Source organism: Lonchura striata, chromosome 2 (assembly GCF_046129695.1).
Source record: "Lonchura striata isolate bLonStr1 chromosome 2, bLonStr1.mat, whole genome shotgun sequence".
In the NCBI taxonomy this organism is placed as follows: Eukaryota; Metazoa; Chordata; class Aves; order Passeriformes; family Estrildidae; genus Lonchura; species Lonchura striata.
This window is the reverse complement of record NC_134604.1, coordinates 86,828,351-86,841,034: the sequence shown is the minus strand read 5'-3', so window position 1 is coordinate 86,841,034 and position 12,684 is coordinate 86,828,351. Positions and strand designations below refer to the sequence as shown.

Sequence of the window (12,684 nt, the reverse complement as noted above, 5' to 3'; positions counted from 1 at the left end):
TAACAGAAGTCTCATCACTGTAGATTGCAGGCAACATCATTGTGCTAATTTTTCACCAGTCCTTTTTTTTAATCAGCAAATTCACTCATATTTTTTGTAGGAACTTGAGTCTGAATTTGCCAACAGTTTAGTGATTCTGGTAGGCCACGGGCTGCCATCTTTGGTCAAGATACAATAACTACAAAAGTACAGCTGATCTCTTATGGCTGAGCATGATTTAAAGGGAAATCTTTGAAAGAAGTATAACTGCCCAAATTACTACTCTTTTATATGTTTTTAAATGAGAATGTAAAGGCCAAGGGCATTTTTTCTTATTTAATACTATTAAATCCATCATTAAATCTCTCACTGAACACTGAGAGAATTTAATGGTGCCCTCAAGTGCCGATGCTGATGCTTGACTGTGTTAATATTGTTGTATATACAGATACAATAAATAACACTTAGCTAAGGTCGTGTTAGCAACCTTATTGGGTATATCAATACAAATAGCTGCACTAATGAGATTAAACATCAGAAACCAATGGCAATGTGAATTGAGGCACTGAGGCTAAAATATGGATAGGGATTCAACACATTGAACCTATCAATAAAACCGAACAGACTCTACTAAAAGCTTTACTGCTAGTTGGCATTAAAGGATTCATTTGAAAGTACAGTTTTTATCTTTTCTCATCTCACTTTATCACACCCTCTGTCTTAAAACTCCTCTCTTTCTGGTGCACAAGTATTATGAGTGCTTCTGTTTGCTGAACAGTCTGCAAAACCCTTTGGTGGGTGATGGTGCTGTGCCTTGCTGTAACCCAAGTTCCCTTTGGTTGATGTAATCCAGCACTGGGAATGCTCTGGGTTTGTACCACTGGTATTTTTTATGTCTGGTATTCTGAACACAGAGTTGCACTAGTTGAGTCACCTCTAGATCACTGTTTTTTCTCTCCACATTACAAACTACATCTTTTGGATGTAGCTGCTTTGCCCATGCAGATTATTTTAAGCCACTTTAATTGCAGGAAGCCCAAATGTTCATTTTTATGGTACTCTTTTACCAGTGCAGAGATCTCCAACTGACTCCATTGCATTTTGAGGGTATTTCCAATTTATGGTTTTATTGCTAGTAGAGAAAAAAGCTTTATTGTTGTGGTCTTTCTTCTGATGGGCTTCTATGTATGCTAAAGCTTAGAAGAATATATCCACTGCTTTATTTTACTCTTTCAAAGTGAAACTCTTTCGAAGTGAAAAAGAACTGACCTAAAGGACTAATTTTAATCAACAGGGGTGAAAACCTTGCTTGGGCAGAGAAGTCCCTGAAGGCTTAAGTGGAGATTAATTGCTACATAGACATTATCTGAACCTTCTCATTTCAATGAATTGCAGTTTGATGCTTCTTATAAAGAGAAATCAAAAGAAATTAATATTTGCTGGCATGAAACAATTTTTTGTGACTTTTAGTATTTTAAATTTCCAGTGGTAAGGCAGTTATTTTTGATTTTCTGCACTCTAAAAAATAGGTAACATAATTAAATAGTGGTAATGAGATGTCCTGTTTCCTTTTTTTATGTATTACTTTAATTTTCACACATGATTTCTATGAGGTTGGAAAAAAAGAAAACATATACATCCTCATTTTTTTAATGTCAGCAAAGGAATGTTAATTATATTGTAAAGTGGATAAGTGAATCATGTAGTTAAGAGCTCAAAAATAAACAAGCATTTGTAACCATCTTATTTCCTTGCATATCTCTGTCATAATGTAGCCTGTAATTTCATAATCACCTACAGTTTGCTGGCAAACATATTGAGGAATTTTTTAGAGAGTCATAAAAACTTTTGCTAGCATCATTTTTCATATCATTCTAGCTGTAAAACCAAGCTGTCTTTGTGGTGAGAGTCTGATTCAGCACCAGCAGAGAATACCTAGAAATGGTGAGGCAGTGTGACATGCTGTCTCACATAGGTTTTCTGTGCCCCATACAGGCCCTTCTGCATTTCAAGTAAAACAGTTAAAAACTGTTTCAAAGATCTGCTTATTTTGCCTTCTAATAATTTAATGTGATTTTAGAAAAATTAGATGAATCTAAATGTATTTCATTTTAGTTAAAATGGCTCAAAAACAATTGCCTTTTTTTAAAAATAGATGTAAATTTCTTATTCAGACAATGTCTACAATAATGCATAAGATGCTGATGTCAATCTACTTTTTATGAAATAAATGGTGTAACGGATGAAGCCAGAACATGTTTTCAGAGTTGATTGAAGTCTTCGATGTATATTTTCATACCTTGTACTGTTTTTTCCATCTAGAATCACAGATTGTCATTGTTACCCTCAGTGCCATTTATATTGAGACAAGGATTTTCTTAAGGGACTTTCTGACTCAAGATTCTTTCAACCTTAGTTCCAATTTTATGAGTTGTAACTCATAACAATATTATGGTGCTTACAGAGATTAGGGGGGTGCTGGGATGCCTAGTTCAGGTGTGCAGACTACCTTGCAAATGAAAGCCAATGCATATAATAAACACAAAATACTGTTTCAGAGCTTAAAACAGACAACGCTTGAGACAATAATATTTTTGAGGAACACGTTTAATATAAGCACTAGACAAATGTAAATTGCACAGCTACAGAATGGTCCCCTTCACTGCTCCATGGCTGTGTTTGCAGCTAGAGAGAAGCACACACACAAAATGAGCTTTAACAAGAAATGCCAGATTGCCTAGGGACATCTGAGGCAAACAAAGGGGCTCTGCCTGCCTCTGACAGCATCACAAAGGCCACCCCATGTGTTGCAGGGAGAAATGGTTAAGTGCTGTTTTGTGCCCATGGAATCTGGAAAATATGAAAGCTAAAACTCAAGGCATCAGCGCTGGCTCCTGAGAACAGGATGGTGAGCAGAGCTCCCAGCCAGGCAGGCTCCCTGCTTGAACACAATGTCCTCACAAGGACTCCTGACACACCGTGCTGCTGGCAAGCCTAACATTTCTCTACACAACAACAAGGGACTGGCCTCCAGCCCTCTCCCCGCTCTTCTAGAGTCCAGTTCTTAGGTCCACTGATGTGCCCCATGCTATCTTTCTGCAGGCCATAGCAAGAGTCTTGGGCAAATGCCTCCATTGTGTTTATCCCGACACTCAAATCCCCAAGGTTTATTGTGGTGCATTGGGAGCTTATGAAATCAAAAGCAGCAGAGGACAAGTATGGGCTATAGGTTACTGATACATAAGAACATAAGAAACTTCTGCTTCTATGTTTTCTAAAGCACAATGGGACATTCCTTTCTCAGAGTCACTCATTTTGTGGTCAGCACCTAACATTCATGTGTGAATGCAAATGGTTCACGTGTTTTTTGACTTAAAAAATATGTATCGACAGCCATAAATGCTGAAGATTTTGATGGACTGAAAAATAAACAATAAAATTAGCTACATTTTAGGTGTGAGTCTGAATAGTGTATCTTATCACCCAGAATGACTAGTGGTCTGACCTGTGTGACAAGCCAGATAACTTCAGCCACTCTCCTCTGTCTTGAACCTATTGTCTTGTATTTGATTGAAGCATATAATTTGGAAAAATATCCTTGATCTTATGACTTGAAGACATAAAGATGGGCATTTCCATAGCACTGCATCCCCGCAGTGAACCACCAGCTCATGAGAAGTTGTTTTTTTTCTACCTTCACCTTGCCATTTGGTTCTTCTATCCATTGTCTCACAATACAAGAAGTATGTGTATTGTAACCGTAATGATTTTAGTGATTATTTTTCTTTTTCTATTATTGTGGACTGTCAACAGTTTCCACTGATTTTTTATGTCATCTCTTGAGAATCCTATTGAAGATGTTGAGTAGAGGTTCTGCCTTTTCTGGGGACACTTGACAGTTAGCTACAAATAGATTTTCTAGAAGCCATGTTACAGGGGGGTTTTCCCCCATGAAGATGCTTACACAAATCAAGCATAGTGGCTCTTAGTGTAACAGAGCTGATTTAATCTGTGATCTTTTCTCTCTTCCATTTTTCTTCCCCACCTCTTCAGAATTACCAGCATTTCTGAAGAAACGTGTTCAAGGGAACAAGCTATTACAGCATTGGCATAACCATTTCTGTTATGCTACCTTATTCGAATGCACCCCAATGGATTGAGCTCCTTGGGCAAGAGTATGAGATGTGGGATGTTTGTTTTTAGTTTCCTGTCCTCTGATGACACCTTTCTGGGTCCAGTGTCCCAGTCTATGGTATTCTTAATTTCTGGACACGAACCTATGTTCAATTCTGTACACCTCTGTACCCTGAGCTGAACTAGTATCTGTTGGCTTCAGACATCACATTGTGCCACTGTGCTACTTCCAGAATACAAACCAGCAAGATTTAACATCTTTCTGTCAATTCAGATCTAGGAGGCACATGATGTAACCTTGAGAACAGATGGCTGAATTCACATACACTGAAGCACACAGTGCTACGCTGATTTCTTAATCTCATTCAGAATAAATGACTTGTATATGAACAGATTCCCCAAGTTGTCAGAGCATCATAAACAAAATTGTCTGCTAATTGCAGTCAGCCACATCCATGCAAGGTTGTCCAGGAAGTATTTACAGGCTGCTTTGCCTTGCAGAGCCTCTTTGTTTTATGGCAGGGAAAAGGGGAGTCTCTGTCTTGGTGCTCAGCTCTTCAGTCCAAGGCTCCAGCCTGGTGTAAATTTCACCTGTAAATTGAACAAATTTAATTTAATTGCATTAAGAAACCACAAGTGCAAAACCTCTTAGAACTTTACTTTATAGAGCTACATTTGACAGCGTTTTAACTTCTAATACTTTAATTCTGACTTCTTTCTTTTTATGGATTTTTCTTACCCTCTCTATCATCTTTTCACACTGACCCTCTCTATCATCTTTTCACACAAGTTTGTTGTAGTGGCACAGAACAGAAGATTCCTTGCTTCTTGTTATGGTTGGCAGCCTTCACAGGTATGTTAGCCAAAAGGCATTCTGGTAGCACTTTAAGCCAGAGTTCAAAGTACATTTACTTCATGTAGTCTCTGCCCACAACTTGTGCACAGAGCACACAGGCATCACTGTGTTACCCCTAAGTTCATGAAGGCTGACACGCTCAATCAGTTGGCTGAACAAGCTGAGCTAAAAATACCAATTCATACCCATTGGTGAATCTCCTCTGTGGATGCATAAAAGTGCCCTTTGAGTGAGCCCCCAGGCTCCCAGGAACCAAGTAAGTCTTTATGGTACCCCCAGTCCTCTTAAATTTACTTCAGGGGTATGAAATTAGAATTAATAGCAAATTAAACCAAACCAATGACCTGTTATTTCATCTTCTGACCAGGGAGTGATCTAGGACTGCTAATGCACCTATCACAAATCTTCCTGCCTCCCACAACATAAGAAAATGGAAAAAATTGTCTGGCTTAAAAAAAAAAAGTTTAGATTTTTTTCCCCCACAAAATTTGCTTCAATGACCTCCCTGCATTTAGCAGTGTATTTTTGTCTGAATTAAAGGCATGTTTATATTAGAGCATTGCATGCATTTGTGGAAAAGATATTTCAGTATTGATAAATATTTACCATGATGGTATTTCTGTCTTCTCCAAAACACAGATGTTTTCCTTACTAAATGTGTCTGGTTTTCAGCTTTGAGCATTTTTTTCTCTGCTTTTTTTGTCTGTATTAATACAATCATCCATCAAAACAAGAGTAAGACCCTGACCAGCGTTGTGGTATTTTTTTTCAATAGCCTTTGTTTTAACTTCTTGAAATGTTTCCAGAGCAATTCTGAGGCCACTACCATTGCCTAAGAATTAACATGCTTGTTACGGTCTCTGAAAATGTCAGCTATATGCACTTTTTCATTATTATCTGAAATCATGCAGAGATCTGGACCTTGAAGTATCCCAGGTCTTTTCCTTTCCTCTTCTTCCTCCCCCCACTCCCAAGAGGCAGCTATTCATCTTCATTAGCCACTTCTGTTAGCTTGCTGCCAACTGAGAGTAGAAAACTAGCTGCATCAGTCTTGCATGGCAATTCAGGAATTAGAATCCACAGTCCTTGGGTGCAGGAGGTTAATGTACTAATAAAGATTGTACCTTGATTAACCACATCATCTCAGCTTGCCCAAGCAAGGTTGGTTTTCAGACACTTTGTTGTATCATATGGCTCAATGCATTCATCTAGAAACGTAGCTTCTTAGCTAGGAAGAGATATTCATCTTTGTGACTGAAGGAGAAATTTTATCTTTTTTTTTTTTTTTCATTTCAGTGAAGAATATATTAAAAAAAAAAAAAAAAAGGAAATGTCTAAATGCTTTTCTGTGATTTACCTGCAAAAGAACACCCTCCTTTCCTAATAAGTGGGGGGAGGAAGGTTTGTCCTAAACTCTGATATGAGAGAGCATGTTATAAGCTAATTAATTTATTTTCAGAATGAAACCACATTTCTTTTAGGTATCCATAACTTCTTCTAGACTTACAGGCTCATTTATTTCCCCCCCCCCCCCCCCCCCACAAATGAATAAAAATTTGCAAGCCTCTACGTTAAAGTATTATAATCATACAAATTAAGGACCTAAATAAGTCAATTTGATAAGTAAGCAGCTGTAGCCTTCTTTTACATTTATCTGTCCTAGATTGCTGAACCTTGACTAAGTGTTGAGGTTATTTTCAGGATGGTTCCACTAAAGCAGAGATAACATATTCCAAACAGAAACTTATTGCACTGGCATTTCTGATTTGCTGTAGGGTGAATTGATCCACAGATCGCGTTGCAAATGTTCATGATTTGGAATGGTTTAGTTCTGTAGATACCAAATATCTGGAGATTTAATACTGAACATATTCTTTAGTGCTGCAGTCAGCAAAATCTCTTAATCTTCTTCCTTTTCATGGGCCAAATTTCTCTTTTTTCCTTCCCTTCCCAGCTCATGGGCATGCACACACACATACACACACACACACACACTCCCAAGTCCTGTTACTATCAAGCAGTTTCTGCTGATAACTATCTATGCACATCTGAAGAACCAAGCACAGCAAAAATGGCACAGTCACAAGCTACACAATTACCTTTATTTCTTTGTTTAAAACAAAAAAAAAAATATTCCTTGACAAGTACTTGGGCCTGGATTGTCATGCATCTTTGGACATTGTACCAATGAAGCCTAATGAAAGGAATTCATATTACAGAAAGCAACAGAGCATTTGGAGAGTCTTGGGACTGGTGCCAAAGGGGAAATGTGGTAGAATGTGTTTGCAGCAGATTGCCATGAAAAAAAGTGACTCCCTGAAATCATTTTAGCAGGAGTAGGAGAGACAGAAGAACTGCTGACTGAAGTTCAGTGCTGAACTGACACCCAGCTCAGTGTCCTTACTGCAATTTCAGCACCGTGACAGGGAGCTCACTGTAGTTCCCTTATTTCATCCTTCAATTATTGGGTGAAACCATGTGTGCCACTTACCTCAAGTTTAGAAAGCATTTTGCATCATACATGACAAATATTAACTATAAATTAAAACCCACCAACCCACCCAAATGAGCGGAGAGAATGTAAGTGAAAAAGGAAACAACAGAAGCTGGAAAATTACAAGGTATTTTGTCAGGTGGTGATGGTTCTGAATAGCATGTTATCAAAAGCATAATGACCAATAAGGGAGGCTCAAATGGAAAGCAGAAAATTATCAATTGCTCAAAGGAAACTATGGGGCTGATGAGAAAGTAGAAAAAGAGTTCTAAATATGGATAAGTGACATCATAAAGAAACAAGATGAAACAGCTTCATCTTTCCATTTTATAGGTGCATATTGGAGATTTGGGTTAGAAAAGTCACAGCAATGACAGATACTACAGGAACCAATTTTAAAAAAAGAAAATTGGCTTTTCACATGATAGGAACCTTACCACAGTGAAATACTGTCAGCTTCAACAGAGTCTCCAAAAGTCTCAGTGTCTGACTCTTTGCTTTGGATATTTGACACTAAAATCATAGCCATGTTGTCAGCTAGTGGCAAGGTAGCCTCATTGAATTGAAAGGGATATTTGCCAACTGACAGCAGTTAAAAAGAGAGACTCGTATTTAAAAAAAATTTAAAAAAAAAAAAGATAATATTGTGAAGACAGAAGAGTAACGTAACTAGATTAGAGGTTCTCAGACTGTGTCTTGTGATCACTTGCTAAAGGGTCTTGGAAGGCTCTGCATTAGTTTTGCATGGCCTTGACTTCCAGTGAATAAATATATCTAATGCTTCCCTAAAATCTACATTTCAGTGTAAGCACTACAAAGACAGATCCTCTTCAGTCCCCCTGAGCTAACCAGCAAAAGTATTTGCAAAAGAAAATTGTGTCTCACAAATCTCCTATAATTCCTGTGACATGTCAGTAGAGCTAGTGGATGAAGTTGAGTCAGCTAAAATAATTTTCAAAAGGTATTTGACAGGGGCCTTTATGAGGTGCCACAAATATTTCTTAAATCATCATGTGTAGAGAGACAAAATATTATGAATCAAAAATCAGCTAGGTGAGCACAAGCAGAGAGGAAGATTAAGCAGTTTGTTTTCTTCATGACCCAATGATAAGTTTTAGTTTTGGCACCGAATGAACAGCAAGATTATTCATGTGGTGAGACTTTAAATCTAGATGATACCCACCTCCCTACTTGTTATTAATTATGATTTTTCTAAATCAGTTCAACCATTCCCGGTATCATATGCCACACAGAAAGACCAATGACACTAGGTAAATAGCATTGCCTTAAACCTAGAGTGAATACTATTATTTACCTCTGCATGGTACTTTTCCTGAAAAATTATCAACAAGCCAGGGTTAAAAGCTCCAACAAAGTGCTGCCAAGCAGTCGTTAATCCCCAAGAAATGTCTGGTTCCTTAATTGTTGCTGCAGAAACTGAAACTGGACCAAGGATATGCAATACTATAGATTTCTTTATTTGTAGGTTTTCCCTTCAGTGAGAAGAAAAGCCAAGTTGGCATGTTGAGTAAGATTAACTAGGCTTGGACCTTTATAGCTTGTAAAACTGGACATTTATGTATGACTGCTGAAAACTGATTTACTACAGGTACAGAGGAGTAGAGCTGCAGGGTTGTGGAGTTACAGTATGCGTGTGAATGAGATGTGTCATCACCACCAGCACCACAAAGATGCCAGTGCAAAACAACATTGCTGCAACTCTCACAAGGAGAAATGTGTGTTACAAAAAAAAAAGAGAATCTCTGAGCTGCTCCTCAGACTTGGGCATCTGGCTGCAGGAGGAGGAGGGCAGTCATTGTCATCTCAAACAAGCTGTCTTCCAGTTGGGCAGGACATATCATTATCCACATATATATTTTAAGCAGCACACCACCACAGCTTCCATCTTTGATCTAGAAGTCTTTGTTTTCCCCACTTCTGGACCCCAAATATTTTCTCAATACTTTCTTTAGTTGACAGTGTTCAGGCTTTAGGATTAAGTTAATCAAGTTTGAAGAAGACTATAAATTGGTTTTAAATTGGACTATTATCTTGTAGTAGCTGGAACATTTTCTGGTGCCAGGTGTTTCTGACTTACTTGTTGTTTGATTTCTGCTAAAAAAGACCCTGTTTTTTTCTCTTTATAATTTCAAAAACCTTTTGTGTCAATCAATGGTCTAACAACAATTTGAAGGTGCTAAGGCTCTTAAATACATTTAAATTTTCATCAGTCCTTTTCAAACCATTTTTAGTCCAGTGGGTGCTTTATGGCAGTACTGCCAATCCTAAACTCCAAAAACAGGCAATTTTTGTGAGAAAACAAGATGTGCATGAAAGTTCATTTTACAATAAAAGTTGAGTCTTTTCTTTAGTTAGTTAAATAGTTGCCATTTAGGCTTGCATTTTCAGACATTTCACACCATGTACCAAAAAAAAGATCTCAGTATAATCATATGTCCCTACTAGCGTTTTGATTCTGTTTCAAATATCTTCAGATATAGTCTAAAATCCTGAGACTTGGCACACTTAAACATATTCTGGATTTGTTTCTGCTTGATCTTGCAAAGTGTTGACATTTTCTGGACACCTAAATCCTTTCTCCTGATTTTTGAGGCTCTGTTCCTGGCAGCCAGAAGGAGACTCTGCACATAGTTTAATGTTTGTATTTTCAAAAAAATATTATACTACATTTAAATCTTACCACTCCTTAGTGCTGACAGCCTGTTGTTTGGGACATTTTTCATTGTAGCTTTCTGATTATTTTTTCCTAATTTTATTTAATTTTATAGTTGTCTGAATTTCAAATGACAGAGATAAATAAGCAATATAATCACAACTCAATGTATTATTATAGTAAATTCACATTCAGATATTCATTATAATGGCAATTATTAACCCTGGCAGATATCAGTAGTCTTACTAAATCTTTGTGTCAGAAAGGGTTACATCAAATTTAAATTATGTAGAAGACTTTATTATATACCACAACTGAAAGTGAAAAAAGGAGAAGAGAAACTAGTTGGGGAAAAAAAAAAAAAAAAAAGACCATTAAGGCTATTTTTCATTGAAGTGTGAGTGAGAAATAATGTTGGAGAAAAGAAGAAATGAAAGATTTTGACATGTCAAAAAAAAAGGTCACCCTTATTTTTAATCAACCCTCTGGTCCTTTCCCTGGATGAAGGCATCACTGTCAGACGTGGGCAGGCAAGGTGGGAGGAAAGAGCTCTGCTGCCGTAACAGATTGGCTCGTGCTGGCACAGAGCAGACTCCTCAGGAGACGTCTCCCTGAAGGTGACACTGGGGTCACCAATTGTATAACCTGGAAGAACTGCATCTTGAGCAAATGGCAATCACAAGCACTGAATAGAATATTTCACAAGTAGCATAACTTTAGGTCAAAGCCACCAGACGCTCCCAGTCTGGCTGCCCTCATTCTTCAGTTGACAGAGATAACATAAAGCATTGCCCTTTGGAAGAAAGGGACACTTAGTCATTCCCATGTGTTCTTTTGGGTTCAGCACCTCAACTTGCAGGGAAAAACACTTTGGTTGGGAACACGGTTTTAGCAGTGGAAACACCTCTAGTCTATGTAAGCAACATCACATTTCCTACAAAATAAATGGTCCTCTGAGGGAAAAGCAAGAAAGGCAGGTGTGAAAGTGGTACTTTTTTAGGTAACACACTTAGGGTTAAATATCCACATTGCAATGTTTCCACATTGCATTTTTGTCAATCTATAGTCATACACCTTTACTGTTGGAATATTCCTTAATACATAATTCCTTAATCTTTTGCAAATAGTAGCATGTGTGCCAGATACTTGAGGCAAACAGCAATCTGATTGCCTATGTTTTTTGCTGCCTGAGTTTTAAGAAGTTACTGTGTATTAAAAATTGCTATATACTGTTATTGCTGGCACTTATCAGATAAGGAAGTCATAAGATGAATGATCTGCCTCAAAGAAGTGAAAAGCAAAGCAATTCTGATACTGAAACTGCAAACCAGATGATGCTCTGATTAGAGGCATGCACATAGATTACAGAAGTACAATAAATCATGTAACTTTTTAGCCCCAAATAAAATAAAAGAATGCAATTTTTATTAGGAAATAAACTGTTTATCAAGAATGCTTTAAAGGTGACATTTATTGCTAATAAACTGTGTTGAAAGGGCTGGTCCTTTCATTGGCACAACAGCTGGCGTCTTTCCACTATGTAAAAAATGCAGCAACTCAGTCCGTGCCGGGTCAGGAAGCAGTTCTGTCAGCACTAATGAGAAATGGGCAAGAGACTCACACACACTTTTTTTCAAACAGGAACATTTCTCTTTAAAAAGGAATGAGTCATGGAAATATAACTCCAGCATTATTTTGGGAGGTTGTGGATCTCTGCATGGCTCCTTGGAATATCACTGAGAAACAATTCCACAGTCAGTTAATGGCAGCAAAACCCAGCAAAGCATCTGCCAGGCAGACTCTTGATAGCGTCAGCAACCCCCCTGCTTAAGTCAGGATGTTATTGGCTCTTCAGTTCTTCTAACATATGAGCCAACTTTCAGGATTGTCATGCTTGGCACTATTTCTCATATTAATTCTCTTAAGTTACTGCGTACCAAATCCTGTGGCTGTTAGTGATGAAAATGTCAAAGAAACATGTCCATCCCTTAAGATCCTGCATTAGAGAGGAACAAACTTCTTGTCTGAAGTGTTTAATTTACCTCTCCCCAAAAGCTGCCTTGCTTTGGAGACCAGCTCATTCAGACTCGAATCATAACAGTATTGAAGCATGTGCCTACCTTCTACCTGAAGCTGTGTAAAGGATGATTACATAAAATTCAGGTCAACCTACATCTGTCTCTTAGGTATGAAAAAATGTCCATTAAGATGAAACAGAGAGGTGAAAAATGTGGGGTGCAGCACACCTCATTTGGGGCTTTCCACATATCTGTGTCCTGCAAGGCACAAACATGTTGGAGTTAGGAACTTACTCAACTCCTTCACAATGATAAAGGCAATTTTAGGAATTAACTGTTAGCAAGTGGTAAGCATTTACCATTCTGACCTTGCCTGTGAAATCTGTTTTGTGATTAGTCCACAGTGTGTATCCCGTTACTTGGTCATGAACTGAAATTTCTATTCCCCTCTACAAAAAATACTCTTCTGTTAATCTCACCAGCCTGAATACCTTGTTTGATTAAAATGTATTTGCAGATTGTCAGAAAA

The 12,684-nt window shown here is 37.8% G+C and overlaps 1 protein-coding gene across 1 annotated transcript in view; it reads left to right on the top strand.

Moving 5' to 3' along the window:
• AFF3 (ALF transcription elongation factor 3) overlaps positions 1-12,684 on the top strand; it is a 319,278-nt gene that overhangs the window by 174,004 nt on the left and 132,590 nt on the right. The gene's annotated exons all lie outside the window — the stretch shown is intronic.